The 22,644-nt window shown below is 39.6% G+C and overlaps 1 long non-coding RNA gene across 4 annotated transcripts; it reads right to left on the reverse strand.

Moving 5' to 3' along the window:
* Positions 1 to 348: 348 nt before the first annotated feature.
* LOC128114754 (uncharacterized) lies at positions 349 to 22,506 on the reverse strand. Of its 4 annotated transcripts, none has more exons than XR_008219878.1 (4): positions 20,560 to 22,287; positions 11,622 to 11,866; positions 8,522 to 8,805; positions 349 to 7,199 (listed from the first exon to the last, which is right to left on the reverse strand). It is a non-coding gene; the product is annotated as an uncharacterized LOC128114754 (long non-coding RNA). The 4 variants fall into 4 exon arrangements; XR_008219877.1 differs by adding an exon at positions 9,586 to 9,736 and having other exon boundaries at positions 349 to 8,960; positions 20,560 to 21,976; XR_008219875.1 differs by having other exon boundaries at positions 349 to 8,805; positions 20,560 to 22,506.
* Between the last annotated feature and the right edge of the window lie 138 nt (positions 22,507 to 22,644).

Raw genomic sequence — 22,644 nt, forward strand, 5'->3', positions numbered from 1 at the left:
AATCTTTCACATTCCTAGTGTCAGAATCAGAGTCTAAAATGAATAAAAAGGAGAAAAACTTCATTTGTCATAAAACCAAAAACTTAAAGACAAAGATGGAAGCAAGGACCTTAAACCAGAAAAGATTCATACCAGGATACATTACAGTGAAACTTCTGAACACTAAAATCATAAAGAATGTCTTAGGTCTTAGAAGCAAGCAGGAAGTAATGACGCACCACAAACAGGAGAAACGTGATTCAAATGGCAGAAAAGTTCTTTCTAAAAACTTTTCTATTTTTGAGAATTTCAAACATGTATACAATGTTATTATGATCATATACAATCCTAATTTTCTTTTTCCAACTTCTCCCATATCCCTTCCAACCTGCCCTTTCCCATCTTCATGTCTTCTTTGTTTACTTGCTTTTGTTTTTTGATAACCCCGTTAGTCCAGCTGCTGCTCTTCATATATACACAGGTGTAGGGCATTCACTGGAACAGTGGAAATCTATTAATGACCTCACCCTCAAAAAGCATGATTCTCTCTTCTCCAGCACCTATCCACTGCTAACACTTCATCAATAAGGGATGGGGCCTTCAGATCATCTATCCCATCATCTATGTTGGGACTTTTGTCTGGCTTGATCATGTACAGGTCTTGTGCTAGTAAACCCAGCTGCTGCGTGTCCGTGATTGCAATAGCCATGTCGTGTCCAGCAGAAAGCACTCACAAAACCACTACTCATCCCCCAGCTCTTACGTTCTTTACGACTTTCTTCCATGATGTTCCCTGAGGCTTGTTGGTGGTGGTGGTGGTTGTAGGGTGAACATGGATGTCTCATTGAAAGCTGAGCACTCCATCACTTAGTTTCAGCACTTTGACCACTTACACTCTGCTGTCCACTGCAGAGAGAAGCTTCTGTGACCATGGTTGAGTGCAAGCACAAATATTTAGAAGGCACTTTGATAGCATGGCTGCTTGGTAAAATAACAACAGCAGTTCTACCCTAGGTCCTACAGCCTCAACAGCTGTTGACTTTCACCAGGATTACAGTACCAGGCATTCCCTGAGGCATCTACTTTGGTGGATAAATACCATTTTAAAGACCCACTGCTGATATCACACTTCATTGTGAGAACTGAATGTTTTATTCTTAACTTTGGAAGCAAAGCACGGCTGTCTGTTATGAGCACAGCAATTTTACTTTCTATTGAAAGTTCTAGCTACAGCAAAGAGATGAACAGATTATAAGGAAATAGAAAATACTGTCCACATTTACCAGTGTCATGATGATCAACATAGAGAACCCAAAAGTATCCACCAAAACTTCTCGAATAAGTAAATTCAGTAAGGCTGTAAGATGCAAGATTAGTATGCAGAAATCATTTTTATTTCCATATAATAGCAAGGAGCACACTGAAACCGATATTTTAAGAAGGAAATTCCTAGGGATAAATCTAGCATCGCCTGTATAGGAGTTGCATGTTGAAAATCACAAAATGCCAAGGAAAACAGTTTAAGAAGCTATAAGTATCTAGTGAAATCATATACTTTTGCAAATTGAAATAATGCAGTAAAAATGTTAATTCCTTTTAAAAGGATATGAGAAGAAAACAAAAAATAAAACCTATTAATTCCCAGGGATAATCTTTGCAGATTCAAACAAGATTCTAAAATGTACTTGGAAAGACAACAAAACTTCATGAAATAACTGAATTTCTGATGAAAATGAAGGATGACTTGAGAGTTACCACTTCCTAATGGGGTAGGAAGGATCACCCCCATCATAAGACAGAGCAGCAGTGGCCAATACTATATGATGTTAAGGTTGGGAAGGAAATAAAAAATACTGGTGTTTCTTCCAGAGACCTGGAATGGATTCCCACCACCCACCACCCACATGGTGGCTCACAGGTGGCTGCAACTCCAGTTGCAGGGGATTATGGTGCAAAGACATTTATGTACAGGCAAAATCCATAAACATCAAATATTTTTAAATGATTAAAAATGATCCTCAATTTTAACCTCACACCTAACAACTCAAAATAAATTTAAATGCAAACTATAAAATGATCAAACATGGTGCTGGAGAGATGGCCCAATTGTTAAGAGCACTTGCTGCTCTTGTAGAGGACCCAGATGTGGTTTTCACATCTTCATCAGGCACCTCACAACCTCCTGCAACTTTAGCTTTGGGAATCTGACACCCTCTTCTGGCCTCTGCAGGCACCCCTACTCATGTGGGAATACCCACATGAAGACATACACATACACATAATTAAAATAAAGTGAGTCTTTTAAAAATACTGAATGTATTACTATCTTGTTATTTATGCTTTATGTTTGAAGGGCTTCACAATGCATTCAACTCAGGATAATGAAAATAACATTGTTTAAAATTCTCAGTTTTAGTTATTGATATTATCAGTCCTTAAAGAAATTTTAGTTATTTCATCATACAGAGTAATTACAGATTTCACTTGTATATTTCATATGTATTGCTTATTGATTCTTCGGAAATTTCACCCTATCTGCTTTTTAGACCCTTTTTGTTGCTCTCACCATGCCTTTTTCATACCGTGTGTGTGTGTGTGTGTGTGTGTATCTTAAATCTAGATTTTGCTAAGAGAAAAAGTGATATTTGTCTGCTGAATGTGACTTACTTCATTTATCATAATGATCTCCAGTTCTATCCATTTTACTTCAAATGTCATGACTTCAATTTTTTACACTTGAAAAAAATTCCATTGTGAATATGTGCTATCATCTCTGACTTCATACTTCTACTGATTCAAATCTACCCTGCTTCCATGACTTGGCTATTGTGAGTAATACAACAATGACATGGATATGCAATTATCTATGGTATGCTAACTTAGATTCCTTAGGAATATACCCAGGAGTGGCATAGCTAGATCATACTGAAGTTCCATTTTTAGATTTGAGGAACCTACGCATTGACATCCACAGGGGCTACATCTGTTTACACTCCCATTCTAACTCCAATGAAGAGGAATCTCCAGGGAGTTTTAATTTGTGAATTCCTGATGGCTGAGGATGTTGAATATCTTTCAAACATGGCTTGGTTATTCATTCAGATCCTCTGAATTTCATTGGACTTTGCTGGAAAAGTCACTGTTTCATCTCTAATTGTTTTAAATGCAGTCCTCTCTTTCTTTTGGTTAATCTGGGCAGAACTTGTCATTTTTTTCTTCAAATAATTCTTTGATTCTCTATATTGCTCTTTCCATCTGTATTTCATTGATTTCTACCTCAATCTTTATTATCCTCACATCTACTGCTTGGAATTTAGTCTGTTATTTTTCTAAGACCCTGAAGTGCATTATTAGATTACTTACTTGAGATCTTGGATTTGTTGTTGTTTTTTGAAACAGAGTCTCACAGATCCCAGGCTAACTAGTCAACTAGTGTGCATTTTTGTTGGTGAGTTGAAATCATTTATATTTAAGATTATTATTGGGATATGTTTACTAATTCTTATAATTTTATTGCTTTTGTCTTATTATTTGATACTATTCTTGAGGAGACATTATCAAATGACTACTCATCCCATATAGGGAACTTCCAACAGATCAAAGTATCTGTATCACCACAGGTATCACCACAATCCATGGTGAACCAATAAATTTTGCAGGACCATGAGTGAGTGGTTACTTGCAGTAACCAAAATGCCTCAAAGACAGATGTATCACCAAAGCCAACCCTAGCACTAATGGCAGTTAATAAATGCTAGAAATCTGGACCACGCTGTACTACCTTCCAGCAGCTTCACAGGTCAGAGAATGCCCTGCCCAGGTGCTTCACTTGGTCTTCTGAGCATCTTCCAGGTACTGTGGCTAGTTCTAGGCCAATTGTTGGAGCTCCACTTTTTCCAGGTGTCTCAGCTGGTCTAAGACTCTTTCTAGGCAGCTCAGTTTGTGTAAGACTGTCTCTCAGAAGTCCTTACAGCAGATGTATGCTTGAGGAAGGAGGAGCCTAGTGAATCTAGTCCATTTTGGGGATTTCCTTTCAAGGCTTCAGCCTTTGAGTTGTTTGCTTCCTGAGATTAAGAAGCTTCCTTGCAAGTGGAATGTTTCACCTTCCCTTAGAACATCCATTGTTTGGCCTCCCCTGTAACACCCTGCATCTTAAGGAGTTTACCACTGAGGTAGAAGGTTTTAATCTAAGATGAAACTTCTAAACAATCTCTGGTTGTTTGGGAATTATTTGTTCTTTTCTTTCTCTCTCATTCATAACTGGGTTAGCTGCTAATTTACTATGTTGGAAATAATGGATCTCTTTCTGTTTTTTTCCTTTGCTCATCTTTTCATCTCTAGAAAGTTATCCTTTCCTGTGTTCTTTTGATGGACACTATCCTTTTTCTTCTGCATATAGCATTCCTTCAACTGTTACCTTCAGTGATGGATTGGTGGTCATGAGCTGAATTCATATGAGTTTGGAATTGTCCATTTCTCCATCAATTTTAAAAGAAAACTTTGCTAGGTATGGTAATCTTTACTTGGCAGTTATTTACTTTCAGGGTTTGGAATACATCTTTCCACACTTTCTTGGTTTTTAAGCCTACTAATGAGCCATCTGGTGTAATTCTGACATTTCTTCCATTGCAGGTGAATTAGCACTTTTCCCTTATAGCTTTTAACCTTGTTTCTTTATTTTGTACTTTTGACACTGTGCCGAGGTAGGGTCCTTCTCTAGTTTTGCCTTTTTGTGGTTCTAAATGTTACTTGTGTTTGAATATCAATGTCTTTCTCTAGATTTGGGGAGTTTTCTACTATAATTTCAAATAAATTCTGCCTTTGCTCTCTATATGAACCCTTTCTTCTTCCCATGTGAATGTATAAGTTTTATTTCTTGATTATCTCATTGTTATTAGACATTCTAGGCATACTTAGTATTTTCTTTATTGATGTTTGAGTTGAGTTTTTCTCAATCTCATTCTTAGTCCTTGAAAAATGTCTGCCTGGCCAGGTGTATGACTGTGTTTATCATTTGATAAACTGAGCCTTCATTTCTGACATTTCTTTTTTTTTTTCAAAAGTCTCATATTCCTTGCTGAATTTTCTTTCTCTGTCTTACCAGATTTTTCATGCATAATGCTGATTTACTCATCCATTTTGGAAATTTTCTTCCCTGTGTTTGTGAATTTTGTCTCCAGGACCTGAATCCATTCCCTTGCTTTACCCACGTTGTTGTTTATGGGGTCATTAATAACTTTTCCTTATAAACCTGTGAACTCTTCCTCAGACATTTGTCCATGCAGACTCAAAGCTGATGGGTTAGGATCTTTTGGAAGGATTCTGTTGCCTGATTTTGTGGCTTTCTTTTGTTTCTGACTTACAGCTCATATGTCTGTTGACTTAGAGGTCTCCTCATTTATTAGTGATCTTCTTAGTGAACAACCTACTCCTGAGAGCTCAAGCCCCAAGACTCTTCACAGAGAACACAAACTGCTTTTACATTGGCAATGCTGAACCAGATAAGATATGAAAACACATTTAAAATTGATTCAAGCCAACTAATATACCAGCAGTGATCACAAAACAGATAACATTTTTTTAAATCTATAGTAAACCAAGAATTGTTCATTTTACATCTTCTTTTCATAAGGCCTTTATTCAGTCTTCTTGTCTGTTTTCTGTAGGGATGATCTCTGTTATTTGTTGATGTGTGGATATTGCCAGTCTCTTTTATCATTCTGCAAATTGCATTTACTCTTAACAATGACTGTGAGCATTAGTACATACAGAACACAATTTCCTATCCCAGGTGTACTGCTTTTCTCAATGCTACCACCAAATACTTGACAAAAAGCAACTCTAGGGAGGATTTACTTTGGCTTTGTTTAAAGGGGACACAGTCTGTAATGGAGGAGAAGGCACGGTGGTGGAAATGTCTACTAGCATTGATGACTGAAACTTGAGAAGAGATCATGGTCTACTACATGCCAGTGTATCAAGAAGCTCAGAGAGACTTTCAGAGGTGGAAATTGGAGCTGAGAGATAGACTCTAAAGCCTCTCCTCAAGAGATCTCCTTCCTCCAGAGAGGCCTCATCTCCTCAAAGTTCCACAGCCTTCCACAAACATCACAATCCACTGCTGACTAAGTATTTAGATACACAAGTTTGTGGAGACATCTTAAATTCAAACCACAACTAAAAGGAATGGAGAGACCAATGGCCTATCTTGTTCTCATAACCATGGCACAGTTTAGTGTTCAGGATCTCAGAATCCCTGGGGAGTTCCCAGGATACAACCACATCAAATAGTGGGAATTAACTACAGCCGTTTCAGAAGTAGAGCATATACATTAGAAGCAGTATTTTTACTTCATCCTTAAGTAGCCAGGCACTTGGTAATGTGTATGTACTAAAAGGCAGCTGGTGCTCTTTAATTCTTCAGACCCCAGTCTTGTTGAATATCAGCAGCTTTGTTTCTTTCACTTAGATTTTTCACTGCCATGTTTTACCACCATAAATCCTGGAAACACAATCTCAAGGAGATGTGACATCACCAATAAAAGTGCCGTACCATGTAATGTTGAGGCTGTCAAACTACACAAGCCCAATGACAGACCAGGTAATCTCTGCTTCCCTCAGAACTGTGAAGTGCCTGGCAGCAGCTCACTGAGCTGTTCTGACAGGCTGGGCCCTTCCACAAACCATAGAGCTAAAAAGAACCGACTGAAGGAGAATTCCTAAGGGATCACCAATGTGACCATTTTTCACAGTATAGAAAGAAATTGTGTATTTTTGAGAAATGGAAAAAGCATGGCTGAAAGTAACTTTTGAAGTAGCAGGTGAAAACTTTGGGGACCACTTGGTGGTAGTTAGGTTTTTGGTTTTGGTTTTGTCTTGTCACTATAAGAAATACTGAGCTAGGCAGTTGTGGCACACGCCTTTAATCCCAACACTCAGGAGGCAAATACAGGTGGGTCTTTCTGAGTTCAAGGCCAGCCTGGTCTACAGAGCTAGTCTGGGACAGCCAAAGCTACACAAAAAAACACTTTCTTGAAAAACAAACATAAAAAAAGAAATGCCTGAGAAAAATCAAGCCATAATGTGAAAGGTTCATGCTGGCTATTATTTCAGAGGCTTCAGGCCATAGTTGTTTGGCCTCATGACTTTTGGGAGAGTGGCAAGGCAGTGCTTCATGACAAAAACGTATAGCACAAGAAACATGCTAACCTGGTGGTGGCCTGAGAATAGAAAAAGAAAAGAGAATTGTGGGATCATAATGTCCTCTTCAAGAGCAAGTTCCCTACTTCTTCCCACTAGATCCTCCTAAAGGTTACATCACCTCCTAACCATGCTAGAGGAGATTTAGGCCCGTCACACTTACTCTAGGCTTTTGGTGAACATTTCCAAACCATAGCATTTTTCTAGCTTGCTATCCTATTGCTATGATAAAAATGCCATGAACAAAAGCAACTTGAGGAGGAAAGGAAATATTTGACTTACAGGCTAGAGTCTAGCATTAAGCTGAGCCAAGGCAGAAACTCAAGAAGTAACCTGGAAGCAGTAACTGAAGCAGAAACCATGGAGGAACACTGCTTACCGGCTTTCCTTCTCTGTCTTACTCAGTTACATTTCCTATAAAACATGGTACCACCTGCTGAGGGGTGGCACCACCCACAATGAGCTAAGCCCTCCTATATCATTTAGCAATTAAGAAACTGCTCTGCAGACATGTCCACAGGCCAGTCTGGAGACAATTCCTCAGCTGAAATTCCCACTTCCCAGGTACTCCGGTTTATGTCAAGTTGCCAAAAAAAAAAGTAACCAGTACAGGCACTCTTTCAAAGTACTTAAGTTTTATTCCTACGTTAAAAGAGAGTTTCTAAGAGAAAAGGGTGGCAAATTGGTGTGTTTATGCAAGATGTAGGTATAACTATGCAAAGAAACACATAACTAGGTCATGTTTGTGCAGTATTATTTTTAGGAGCCCAATCTGGTCATCATGGAGAGTGGAAGGAAAATTAATGGCAAGGAGATAGGGAAACACAGTTATTTCAGTGTAAGATAAGAATCACTTGCAAAATGTAGGAGGAGGACAGTTTTGTTTTTAGTTGTGTGAATTTAGGACTTGAAGGATATAATGGGTGTTAGGGAAGAAGGATTGTGCTTGTCCTTCAGATCTTGGCTTCCCTAGTGGAAGGAATTCGATCAGCCAAGCTCCCATGATTCACCTCCAGGATGCTTTTCATGTCTGTATTCTAAGAAGGAAAATTTAAACCCCAGTTGCTACCCTGATCCAGCTACTCTTTAGCCATGCCTCTGTTAAACACTGTTGGTATCCACGCCTGATTCCCTGTTCTTTTCAATGCCAACACATTCGGAGCACTAATGGCCTCTTGCCCTGCTCCTCTTAGATTGCTAAGGGCCCAAGCTCTTCACTTCCAGGCTTTTTAGTCAGCTTTCATTTTCCATTCAAGCCTCTTGAAATCAAACACACTGCCTCATGCTAAACATATCTGGCACTGTTTCTAAGATGAATACATAGTAACAGTTACAAGCATACCTTCCCTCGGGACTCTGGCCCCGCCCATTCAAAGGGTTTCTTATGGGAGCAGCAAGCTGGGGTCAGGGCAGAGACTCTGATCCCAGTTAAAACTCAAGGAGTTCTAACATTCCCAGCAGGCACATGTCCTCAGGCATGTGGTCTGGGGAGAGATCATTGGAAGATCCAGACAAGTGTACATCCTCTTAGGAATTCTTGGCTGGTGTCCTGCTGATAGGTCTTATAGAGGACAAGTCCGCGCTGAGAAGACTCCCCCTTTGTGTGATGGATTACAGAAAACATTGCTACAGAGAAAACAGAGGAAGAAAGCCAGATTTTACCAGCCAAGTCATTTTCAGCAAGCTACCATGTGTCTGGCTGGAAAGTAAGTGGGCTCTGAAAGCAGAGTTAGCAGTGATCATTCTTTCAACAACAGGTGGCATCTTTGCCTGTATTGACGCTAGCAAAGGAAAGAGAGATCAAAGAATGTATGTCAGTGTTCTTAAAATGTATAGATTTCTGAAGCTGGAAATCTAGAGAGGGTTCAGTAGTTAAAAGGTCCTCTTGTAGAGGACTCAGTTTTCGTTCCCAGCACCCACACTGACTGGCTCACAACCACTTGTTCCTCCAGTTCTTGGAGATTCACAGGCTGCACTTGTACATGCATCTACACACACACACACACACACACACACACACACACACACACACACACACACACTTTACTTTCCATGATCAGCCTTTAAAAGTATAGCCACATGCCCACTCCCAACATGCCTAAATCCTCCTCATGTGCTTGTTCTGTATGTGGCTGTTATTACCAGTTGATTTGTCATATAATTTATATTTATTTCCTTATTCGGTGCCACCCCATGCCTCACCCTACTGCCACCTACAAGACCATAAGACCCACAAGGACTGGATACTTCTAATTATTTTCATCATTGTAGGTTTATTTTTTTCACCTAGAGAAAGTCTCAGCATAGAGAAAACTTTCAATAAGTATTTAGTGTGACCACACTGCTGCTAAACGCAACCATGCACAGGCACTGTAGACCACAGTGGTGTGCTTTAAAGGGGCTTACCATTGTTTAAGGTATCAGTTGAGTCTTCTGGTTTTACTCAGGATGAAATGTGAAGGATGAGAAGAATCTCTGCTCAAGGAGGTAGAAGGCAGACAGAGGAGGAAGAGGAGCATAAAGCTCAGGTTGGCTGAGAAGGGCCTGAGCCCAGGATCTGAGGGATATTACAAAGAAAGGAGAGAAAAAGGCCACCTGAGGGGCAGTGGTAAGGCTTTAATCAAATATTAAAGGGATTTTGATCAGAAATGAGACAATTGGAGCTTGGGATATTAGGACAGCCAAGGATTCACAAGATACTAGAACACATCAAGGAAGAGAGGGTTGTCAAGAACGTTGGTTCTCCAACTCACTCATCTGCCATCCTTGCCACTCTGAAAACTATTGAAGACCCAAAGGTGCTTGCATGTATACATTATCTATTAATATTTGCCTCCCTCATTTGAAATTATTGGGAAATTTGAGACACACATAATTCTTTTAAAAATATTAGGCCAGCTGAATATGATGGTACATGCCTGTGCCCCTAGCTACTTGGGAAGCTGAGACAAGAGGCTGAAATATTAAATTCTTGCTGGACAATTTAGAGAAGTCATGCCTTAAATAACTGACTGAATAAAATAAATAAATAAGCAAGGCTAAGGGGGTAGCTCACCTCAATTGCCTAGTGTGTGTGTGTGTGAGACCCTGAGTTCAGTACCATAAAAAAAGGAATAAAAATAACCATAATCATTTAATATTAGCCTCAAACATTTTAAATGAGAACCTGAGTATGTGTTTCAGAACTTTAGTCACATGAATCATGTTGCTTTATATTTTGGCCACTTCATAAGTGGGTTTTAAAACATGGGTAGACTTTAATGGTTGCTTTTGAAACTAATGTGCAGGAATATTATGTGTCACACAGCACACTGAAATTTCCACTGTGCATTCATGAGAGGGTGAAAGCATTAAATACCATGCAGTATTATCATTGCACCCTTTACCTACATAGGCTTGGCTCCAAGGTACTGAATAGATCTCTAAAGCCACACATAGTACCCAACCCTATATATTATGTTTATTCCTAGCCATATATACTTATGATAAGCTTAAAGTATAAATTAGTCACAGTAAGAGACTAACAGTAGCTAAAAAATGAAATAGGATGATTATAACAATACCCCGAGGTAACAGTTGAGAATTACGTATTTCCACAACTATTCAATTAGTGTTTTCTGACCTAAGAATGACTACAGGTAATTGAAACCTCAGAATGTGAAGCCACAGATAAGGAGTTTTGTTGTGCTACAAGAATAACATTAGTGCCTTCTGGGTCTTTCTGAGACGATCCCAAAGACCCATGGGTGCTGAGCCACACTTTAGGGCAGTGATTTTCAACCTGCGGGTCATGACCCCTTTAGGGTCACATGACCCTTTCATAGAGTCACCTTAGACCATCAGAAAATGCAGGTATTTACATAACAATTCACAACAGTAGCAAAATTACAGCTATGAAGTAGTGTTAAACATGAGGAACTGTATTAAAGGGTTCCAGCATTAGGAAGGTTGAGGACCAGTGCTCTATTTTGTCTTCTGCTGCCCATTTGAGAAGATACCTGGGGAAACCACCCTACCTGCAACAGCAGCCCAGGCCAACCCCATTGCACTGTGCCTTCTGTAAATATGGTCCTACGTGGGGAATTTTTAAAAGGCAAATCATGGATGCATCATCCTTTTATTGTTTCTCAGTGGTGCAATAGGTAGGAGCACCCTTTACAATCCATGTAAACTAGAAAGGAAAACAGGAACTCAAAGTGCTAGCCTTTTCAGAACAAATTATCCCATGTGTCCTATCAAGGATGCCACCATAAGCTTCAGTTGAGCCAAAAGAGCCAAAGAGATTGAGTCTGTTCCTGTCATTCTAGTATTCTTACCTGTCACATGATAACTGGTTTTTGTTCCCTTCATGCAAGTAACTCAAAAATTCTAACATTACATCCTGTGTGTCATATAGATACCATTTACATTGGTGACTTCTGTTGGCTTGTTTTTGTTTTTACCTTTTGAGACAGGTGGTCACTCTATAGCCTCAGCTTTCCTTGTATCCATGGAAATTGCTGTACCTTAGCTGGGATTACAGGAGTAAGCCACACTGGTGATTCTTGGTAAAGTTTATGATGTTTGGAAGAAAGGCATAGCTGTCTGAGCTACGCTGCTCCATATGTAATTTACCATCAGTCTCAATCACGGAGGAATACTCCCGGGAAACTGCATTGATTTTTAAGTCGTTAGCTGAGACCTGGAACTGTGCAGAGAAGAAAAACTCAAGCTTAAGAAGAAACGTATCAGGCAACCTAGCACTTCTCTTTTGAAAGTATGTAGGGCTTTTTTTTTTTAATTGGTCCAAAGTTTCCACTTTGTGTTCATGCCTCTGAAGTCTTAAATTAGTGTCATTATTATCCATTAGTTTCTATAATGAAAGCTATTTTGTATCATTTCTATCTGTGACTGAACAAAATTTAAATTGCTGTAGGATTTAGACTTCTGAAATAGCATGGTGTTTTCAGCTCCACAATAGCCAGGTGTCAGATCGGGCCACTTCAACTCAGAATGATTAGTGTTTTGTGAGGGATGGATGAGAAATTGCTGGGCTAAGCTAGTCAAGGGAAAACTAACCAAGAGTCAAGGTGGGTTTTAATTAATTACAATGCTCTCTCGCTAACGAGAGGCCTTTGAGAAAGTAATCAAAGGAGTCTCCCATATAGGGTGTTTGTTCTCTTAAGATAATGTTTCAAACAGAAATGCCTCCAATGGTCTTCAGATCATCTCCAGATAGCCGTGAGATGCATTTCTGTTAATTTTCTAATTAGTATCCTCTCTGTTGTGTGGAAACACACACACACAAAAAACCATCCAACAACTAAAGTCTAGATTTTAGAATATATTGTAGTGTTCAGAAAAATAGACAAACACCCTTGGTGGGTTGCAGAGACTTAAAATTGACGGACAGGTGGGAGAGCTTCAGAGTGGAGAGAATGGGAGGCTTCTGGTGGGAGCTGGTGACAGCCTGGTGGCTGGGAAGCTGCAGGATGATGTCTACAGTGTCCTGTTTAGCAACTGAGGAGCACATGTCTGTCTGTGTCTTACCTGGATCACATGAAAGGAAGTGAAGACAAGTCCAGGACTGCCCTCTCTGCATTTCCAGATGCTACCCCTGAATCAGCTACAGTATTGACACCTGACAAGCACTTGCTGGAATGGGGTAGGGATGGAAATGGCCCTGCTCTATAGCAAATCCCAGCACACATCTCTCAAACCTTTTCACTGCATGTCGGTATCTGCAGTCTGGGCTTTCTTCCATCCTTCTAAAAAAAACAGCTTCTGTTTATTAGCGGTTGCAATGTTTTGCACCAGAGTGGGCACTTGGACATCACCATCTTATTAAATCCTCTGAACTAACCTAAGGTATGATGTTATTATTCTTACCTTACAAATGGGAAAATGCTTCAGAGTTAACTGTCTTGTCTGAGTTACTTGCACTAAGAAACTATGTGAACCAGGGAAACTCACATTCTATCCTGATGCCTTTCACTAAAGACAAAAAACACTTTCCCCCAAGCATGTTATGAACAGAGCAGAAAAAAACCTCCCCCCGCCCCTACCAGGGAAAAATGCTAGCTACATCATGTGAAAGGAGAAACAATATAGAGAAGGACCGAGATGCAGGTGGACTCATGAAAGGAAACTAAAATTAGAGAGTGGACTGAAGGAGAAGCAACCTCAAAGCCAGCCCACATAAATTATCATTTCACTGGGAAGGCGTGAACAGCACTTCGCTGTGGTGAGAGGGACAGAGAACGTCTTATTCACTGAGTAAGCAAATTACCATTATCCACTGTTGGGGGGAAATAATTACAACAGCCTTTTAGATGTGCTGAGAGGAAAATGATTGTCTGGGGTGTTTCCAGCCCAAAAGTAAAAGAAAACAAAAGCCAGAAGTACATCTGAGTCTAAACTGGAGGGAAACAGGCTCACACTGGTAGTCACTTAGAAAATGGTTTGAACTTTTTTAATATTCCAAGATCAGGTAAAATGGGTACACTGAGGAAAAGTCGCATATGAGAGAGAATAAAGAAACAGGGGAATCTAGACATGGTAATGTCCCCAGTGATGAATGCTTGAGAAATGGAAATTCTAATGACTTGGTCTGAACATTGCTCATCGAGTACTGGATTATCACACTGATCCTCATAGATATGGAAAATTATTATATATCTCCTTCTATTTATGGTGTGTGTGGAGAGGAGACTATATTCTTACAAAATGCTAAAGAGTCTTTGGGGAAAAGGGGCATGATACATACAGCTTACTTCCAAAAGTTCAAGGATCAAGGAAAATTCTAAATAGAGAGGAGGTCTAGGTATAACAAACCACATCTATGAAGGTATCAATATTTCAGGAAAGCTTGGTTACATTTTCTATTAAGATAGTTTTATATGGGTAAAAAAAAATAACTTGTTAGAGAACTACAGGAGTCAGTACTTTAAAAGCCCTGCCTGCACTTTTAGTGAACAGGTACCATTATCACTGCCATGCAATTAACAAGAGACAGGGCCATCTCTATTTGGCCCCAGAGCCTGTCCTTGTCCCTAGTCCTTCACACCCTCACTCCATCTTTCAGACTTTTCAAAATCGAGCGAGATAATTCATGGGAAGGTTTATATGAAGTATGAAATGCCAAGCATTTGTGAGTGATAGTGAGCTTGTGAGTGAGCTCAGCTATTTCTGCAAAATGATTAGATGACCTTCATCCAGACCACGAAATGAGTTGTCGAAGCTCAGAAGTAGAACTGAGGGGTCAAGGTCAGAGGCAAACATGTCTTCCAGATTTCAGCTCCATCTGCTGGTCTTGGAACTGTGGAAAAGTCTGGTCTCTTTCTTTCTGACATGTTTCTCTGTTGTAGAATATTATTTTAAAATATGTTACATTTGTTTATGCTGTGGAACATTTGTTTAATAATGCCAAGAGGTGTTGCATTCTTTTATGTTGTATTTGTTTAACTCTGTGAAGCTGTGTTAGTTTGCCTGTCTAAAACACCTGATGGTCTAATAAAGAGCTGAACAGCCAGTAGCACGGCAGGAGAAAGGATGGGGATGGGGCTGGCAGGCATAGAGAATAAATAGAAAGAGAAATCTGGGTGAAGGGGAGAAGAAATAGCAAGAGAACAAGGAGACGAGGATGCTAGAGTCAGCCACCCAGCCATACAGCCAGCCAGAGAGTAAGAGTGAAAGTAAGATATACAGAAGTAAGAAAAGGAAAAAGCACAGAGGCAAAAGGTAAACAGGATAATTTAAGTTAAGAAAAGCTGGCAAAAAAAAAAAAAAAAAAAAAAAAAAAAAACAAGCCAAGCAAAGACTGGGCATTTATAATTAAGAATAAGCCTCCATGTGTGATTTATTTGGGAGCTAGGTGGCAGGCCTCCCCCAAAAATAAAAGAGTAAAAAAAAAAAACCCTAACCTTTTGGCACCCAACTTGGGGCTCTTGAATTTCCATGTAGGTCCTTAGAAAGAGGGGGGGGGGGGGGCGGGCAGAGGATATGACTCCTTTAAGAGTTTCTGCCTGCTGATAAGCCCTCGAGCAGCCAGTATATTATATAGGAACAAAAAAAAACCCAAAACCCTAAGTAAAAATGCCTAACACAGTGCAAGCATCGGCATTGTAGAGCTCTAGGAAGGTTAAATGCAGTTCTTGGTCACCTACCTCTGACTGGGCTGCAAGCTTTTGGCTTGGGTTTCCTGACCTGAGAAGCAGGCAGAGCCAGCCACCAAAGCTGCATGGAGGTCTCAGCCTCACTGCTTAGCAGTTTTTTGCTTGTGAAGACAAAAAACACTAAAAGATACACAGTAAAAGAGATTCAGATGGAAAAACCTCTAAACAGGCTCCAATGTGTTTACAATGTGGTTGGGCTTAATAAAGAAAGAAAAAGGGGGGCTGGAGAGATGGCTCAGAGGTTAAGAGCACTGGCTGCTCTTCCAGAGGTCCTGAGTTCAATTCCCAGCAACCACATGGTGGCTCACAACCAACCATAATGAGATCTGGTGCCCTCTTCTGACCTGCAGGTGTATATGCAGACAGAACACTGTATACATAATAAATAAATAAATGTTTAAAAAAAATTAAAAAAAAAAAAAAGAAGTTGTATGTATTTTAAAAAAAAAAAAAAAAAAAAAAAAAAAAAAAAAGAAAGAAAAAGGGAATGGACAGCCATAGAAAGAGATATTTAAAAAATAATAAAGTGTTTTAGGAGAAAAGTAAAATAATAAAAAAAAATAAGCCACATAGAGATGAGAAATATGAAGAGAGTTTGGATCCTGTATGTTATTGTGTTGATTTTGAATTTTTTTGAATGCTGATGAGCAAAAGACAGCTTCTAAGAGACTTGAGATTGAAACAGTGACAGCTGAAGTAAACCAGCCTATATACTTTAGGAGTGCCTTAACTTTAAAACGGAAGTTAAAAATGTTTTGGAAACGAGGTTTTACTTTTGTTTCCATAGGAAATGAGAGGCTGTAGATTCCTTCTAGGTTAATGTGGTTTGATAAGGGAAGACCTCCTGAACTTTGACAAGTGATATCTATCAACAAAGTTATATCTAGTATTTCCAGGACTTGGTTATTATCTCAAATTTTCTCAGGGAACCTTAATGTTGCTCTGCCTACAGACAGTTTGGAGAACACAATGCCCACATTCCCAAAAGGGGGTGGGGGTGGGAGGCATTTGATTATTTCTTGGGCTATGGATGTTTGTCATCATTTATGGGGGTTGTTTATTAATTGTGACTGGTGTTAGCAAGGAAGGAAACTATACAAATGAGATTACATTCAGAGATCTCTTTCAAAAAAAGGGAAGGGGGATATAGGAATGATAAGATAAAAGGGTAGATTATTGAATCCACTTTAAATAATAGGGTAGATTATTGAATCTACTATAAAGTAAAAATCAACTCAAATATTTTGTATTTGTAAGGACTTTTGTTTATTGATACAAATTTAAGATAATTTTGTTACAATACCCTGTATATATGTTTCTACTCTTGTTTAAAGGACTTTTGTATATTGTTCCAAATTTAAGCTAATTTTTGTTACACTGTATATATATTTTTTGTCTTGTTTAAGGTATTGTACCTATGTAGTTCATTTAAAAATGTAAGGTAAAATTCTAGTTTTTGAAAGGTATTAATGTAAACTATTTAGGATAATCAAGAAACACAGGCTAGTAGTTAGTCATTCAGAATGATCAAATTTGTAGATATGTTAGGTACATTTTTCAAGATCATATAGAGATATAGTTTACGTAGATAGATGGTCTTCAAACACTTCAAAGACCTATAGAATATGACATTTAAATGTTTTGTTAACTTAGGGTTTTTCATGACAATGAGACACCTATGTTCCTGGCAGCATCAATTTACTTCAGAGATGATGGGCATTGAAGAAACTCCTTATGGAGTTTGTTTTCATTGTGGCAAGGTTAGCCACTGGGCAAAGAAACTGTTCTTGCCTTTGACTGCTGACAATGTGCTACGCAGACTGGACATGCAGGATACACAGGAAAAAGACTGTTCAACTTTGCCAAAACAAGGCAGGACAGTCCTTCAAAATTCCTGCTTCACAGAAGATTCTGCCAGATATTCTGCAAGACATAGAGGAAAGTGACTGTCAAACTTTGTCAATGCAAAGCAGGACAGTTCATCAAATTTCCTGATTCATTGAAAAGTTTGCCAGATATTCTGGGTCTGTAGGTCTAAAATGGATGCCCCAATGTTGCAGAGGAACTTTGAGTGACTGTCCAGGCAGCCAAATGTCTCTGTTGTTAAATAATATTACATCCTCTGGGTCTTTGGCAGAGTTGATGACTAGATAGTTATAGTTGCAGTTTTATAGTTGTGATAGAAAGTAAGTTAAGTGTAAAACTTTGGATTCACTAAGATAGGATAAATAATGCATTATTTTCTCTGAATATGCTAACTATAAATGGACATAATGTTATAAATGTAATTCTTACTTGATAACTGTTTTTGATGTGTATGGTTTTACTATGTTTAAGTTAAAACCTTTCTTTTTATTTAGATATAAAGGGGGAAATGTAGAATATTATTTAAAGATGTTGTTTTACATTTGTTTATGCTGTGGAACATTTTTTTTAAAGATGCAAAGATGTGTTGCATTCTATTACGTTGCATTTGTTTAACTCTGTGAAGCTGTGTTACTTTGCCTGTCTAAAATATCTGATGGTCTAATAAAAAGCTGAACAGCCAGTAGCAAGGCAGGAGAAAGGATGAGGTGTGGCTGGCAGGCAGAGAGAGTAAATAGAAGGAGAAATCTTGGGGGTGGGGGAATAAAGAGCAAGAGAACAAGGAAAGGAGGATGCTAAGGGCCAGCCACAGAATAAGAGCAAAAGTAAGATATACAGTAAGAAAATGAAAAAGCCCAGAGGCAAAAGGTAGATGAAATAATTTAAGAAAAGCTGGCAAGAAACAAGCAAGCTAAGGCTGAGCATTTATAATTAAGAATAAGCCACCATGTGTGATTTATTTGAGAACTGGGAGGCGGGCCCTTCAAAAGAGTAAAAGAGAAAAAAACAAAACAAAACACCATTTCTCCATGCCTGTTTGGTGTTGCTCCTTGAGACTGAGTTGTGACTCCCCAAATCTGCTGGTGGCTTGCTTCTTCAAGGCAAGAGCTGACTGGATGCTGGCAAGCCTAAAGGCCACCAATAGCATCTGTGCGTCATCTCTCCCACAGCTGATGTTGCAGATGGCATCTCTCTTGTGTCTGATGCAAAACTTATTTTCTTTCCCATCTGAAATACAGAAGGGAAGGTGGGCAGGGGGCCTTGGGTGGCCTACAGACTTGATTCCCACATACACCTAAACAGAGTCTCTAAGGCTGTTTCTTCATAACAGGTATTTCTATTTACTTAATAATACTTCTAAGAGTTTTAAATTGGAATCTGGGATGTTGATACTGTATTTCATTTGAAATTTAAGATGATAACTTCAATTTCCGTGAAGAATTGCATTGGAATTTTGATTTGGTTTACATTGACTTAATAGATTGCTTTGGTAAGGAGGCCATTTTCACAATAATAATTCTACCAACACATGAACATGGGAGGTCTTTCCATCTTTTAGTACCTTTTTCAATTTCTTCACAGAAATTGAAGATACCATCTTAAATTTCAAATGAAATGCAAGAGACCTTGAATAGGCAAAACAATCCCAAATAATAATAAGCTGTTGGAGATATCATCATCCCAGATTCCAAGTTATACTATAGAGCTACAGTAATTAAAAACAGCATTGTAGTGGCAATAAAAACAGATACATTGATCAATAAATAGAATTAAGGACCCATACATAAGGCAAAACTCACACAGCCACCTGGTTTTAAACAAAGAGTCGGACAATGCATACCGGAGGAAAGGCAGCATCTTCAACAACTGGTACTAGTCAAACAAGATGGCTACTTGTAGAAGAATGAAACAAATTCTACCCTCACAAATTTCAACACCACGGGGATCAAGAACCTCAAGCCAGATACCCTGAATCTCATAAAGGATGAAGTAGGACATCTACTGGAACTCATTGGCACAGGAAAAGATTTTCTGTACAGGACTTAATAGTGCAAGCATTAATATCAGCAACTGCAAAACGGAACCAAATGAAACCAAAAAGCTTCTGCTCAGCAAAGGATACCATCTCGCCAGAGAAGCAGCATCCTAAGGAATGAGAAAAAGTCGTTACCAACTTTGCAACTTACAAACACTACCTAGAAGAAAGAACTGAAAAAAAAAAAAAAACCCAAACATCAAGAAAACAAACAACCCAATCAAAGATGGAGCATGGAACAAAACTAAGAGATCTCAAAAGATGAAATACAAATGCCTGAGAAATAGTTTTTTGGTTTTTTTTTTAAGTGTTCAACATGCTTAGCTGTTAGGGAATCGCAAAATAAAACTACTTTTAGATTTCATTTTATTACATTCAGAATGGTTAAAGTAAAAAAAAAATAGATAACATGCTAGTGTGGCTATGGGAAAAAGGAAACATTTAATCAGTGTAATCTTTACAGTCAGGAAGGAAATCAGTGTGGAACTTCATCAAGAAACTACTAATAAATCTGCCACATGATCTTGTTACACTGCTCTTAGGCATATAGCCAAAAGACTGACTATCTTACTAAGGAGGTGGGTAGTTCATTGCTGCTCCATTCACAACAGACGGGATACAAGCAGCCTAAATATCCCTCCAACTGATGAATAGATAATTGAAATGTGATACATTTACACAATGGAATATTATTCAGCTGTTAAGAAAAAAGAAGTTATGAATTCACAGAAAAGTGGATGGAACTCACACAATCATGCTGAGTGGTAGCATAGACCTAGAAAGAGAAACAATGAATGCTTTTTCTCATTTATGGATGCTAGCTTTAAACCTTTAGAGATGTATGCTTCATATGGAATATTCATAGAGGTCAGAAAATTAGTGAAGGGTCCTGGGATTTAGGGGAGGGTATTTAAGGTAAAGAAGAAAGAACCTATTGATATAAAAAGGGAATCCTAATAAAGGAACAGGAAGGGTTAAATGGAGTGGGAGATGGGAGGGTAGTGTAGGGGAGGGAAAATGGGAAGGTATCCTTAACCCTAAGGACCTCATGAAAACCAGTACTGCAAAGTCTTCCAAGTCTTCCTGTCACTTAAACACACATGTATCTAAAAAGATCTGAAATGGAATTACCCTATAATGGAGTCACAATGCTCCTACTAGACACGACCAACTAATAAGCGAAAACTCCAGTGTCAAGAATGGGTTTCCTCTTTAGGAGTTCTTGGTCAGTGTGGTCCCATAGATATTGCAGATTTTTTTTTCTAATGCTCTTGGTTCCAGTCCAGAACTTGATGCTAAGACCCTGTTGATGAAGGCACCACCTACCTGAGTCACGGAATGTGTACAAACCAAGCTGGCACTGAACTGTGTGCATCAAGAGTCTAGTAGTAGTACTTGGCAAGTGGTGGGTTAGGACAAGGATGACAGAGGAAATCTGTGTTTAACAGAGAACAGAAATGCAAGTTAGTATGAGCATAGACAGAAAGTGGATTTTTAAATGATTCCTAGCTTTGTTGTTGTTTAATTTTTCATTTGAAACTGAAAGGAGTACTACAGAGTCAGCAGAGCTCTGCAGTAGACCAATTAGAAAACAAGTCTACTCTTGTTTAGGGTTCCTCTGAGCCGAACAACTAAAGCATGTGAAAATATGTCATTCACCATTACACTCGACAGAAGCCAGCATTGACATACAGCCTTCTGCATACAAACTGCCTTTATGATTTGTTTGGGAAGCAACAGGTTGTCAGGTATGGTGCCCCTTCATTTTCTACCTGGGCCATAAATAATAAACTAAACCCACTCAAATTGCTACAACAGAAACTGGCATGTTTGTTTTAAACTGGGTCTTTTTTCTCCAGGCACAAAGTTGCTTGTTTGCTGGGAAGCATGCTTACCTTTTTTTTTTTTTAAGGTAGTCACAGAGCCATCAACTTTGGCAGTGTTCTTGTAAAAACAGCAAGATGGGAATAAAACATGTTTTCAGTCTCAAAGGAACATGGTAAGCTTCTTTTTAATTTTTCAGTAAAATATTTTAATAATGCCACTGTCGTTTTATTATTATTATTATTACTCAATTTACTGTTGACTTTAAGGACCAGCAAAGATGCTCTTAGCACATTATACAGCATACCTTGATGGTACTACCAAGTGTACCCATTACACGGAAGACATAGCTTAGAGACACAGTTTACATCACCTCAGTGCCCCGAAGTGTCCACTGTGGCAACTGGTAGGAAGGGGACAGAGCATAAAATTAGTTAGACCATATGTATTTCATTTATATAAGATGCAGTTATTAATCTGAGTGACACATCATCCCTTCGGGCAGTTCCTAGAAATTCTAAGTGTCAGAAACAGTTAATAGAACTGGGGAAATCCGAGTAAGCATCTCCCAGCTACACTTGATACCACACAGTGCATTTTACTCTGTGGGTTTTAGTTCAATTCCTGTGATGTTTTAAATGTCTGTAAACTTCTGGATTGAGTTTTGCTCATCTATGGTGGTGCCTAGTCCCAAACACATAGTAAGCACTAAAAAAATAAAAAATCGACTAGATGAACTTTAAAACAATACATTCAGTGAAGAATTTGTCTCCAAAATGTTCGTCCCTGCAAGGATGGGAGGATTGGATTGATCGGCTTGACCACAGTCCTGTCGGGCACAAACAGCAACTGAGTCTTGTTCTACTAGGACCCCTCGCCCTTGCTCTTTTCTGAACGCTGCAAGAGAATTCATAGGGAACACCCATATCCAAGGGGGCAAAGTTCACAAAAGCATGTTTACCCGCAACTCGGGACAGCTGTGGCTGCCTCTGAAAAATAGGAGGGCCTCCGTGACAAATGGGCATTCCGCACGTGAGCAGACCGACACACCCGATCTGCGGCTCCCACAGCCCGGCTCTTGGTCACCCCTGAGCCCCTCGGATAGTCCCAGGAGTCTCAGAGGCGAGAACTTGGCCACCTCTACCAGGGTTAGATCGGCCTGTGTTGGTGGGCAAGTGGGGAGCTCCGAGTGGAAAGCGACCCGTTCCTAAGTCCGTCCCCGCACAGCAGGGCGCCTCTCTGTAGCCGCCCGAGTGAAGATGCAGGCAGCTAGAGTCGGCGGAGCCTGAACAAAGGGAGCCAGCGGCCCAGAGGATGCTGCGCTCCCCACGCCCCACCCAGCGGGCCAGGACGCTGCCTGGCGTGCAGGTAGCCGGGCTTTCGCTCTGCCGAGGGCTGTGTGTTCGAGGCCAGCACACAAAGACTCACTTCCTTGAGGCCAGCCTCCCAGGCCGCCCTGCCCACCACTCGCGGCCGGTGGCATTCCTGTGGCCACCACCTGGACTCTTGCAACCCCGGGTGCCAGGTTCGGAGGAGTCGAGGCTGTGCGGGGAGCCCTCAGAGCCGCTCGCCTGGTGGAGGCGGTGG

Source organism: Peromyscus californicus, unplaced genomic scaffold, assembly GCF_007827085.1.
Source record: "Peromyscus californicus insignis strain IS unplaced genomic scaffold, ASM782708v3 Scaffold_19__1_contigs__length_69161282, whole genome shotgun sequence".
NCBI lineage: Eukaryota > Metazoa > Chordata > Mammalia > Rodentia > Cricetidae > Peromyscus > Peromyscus californicus.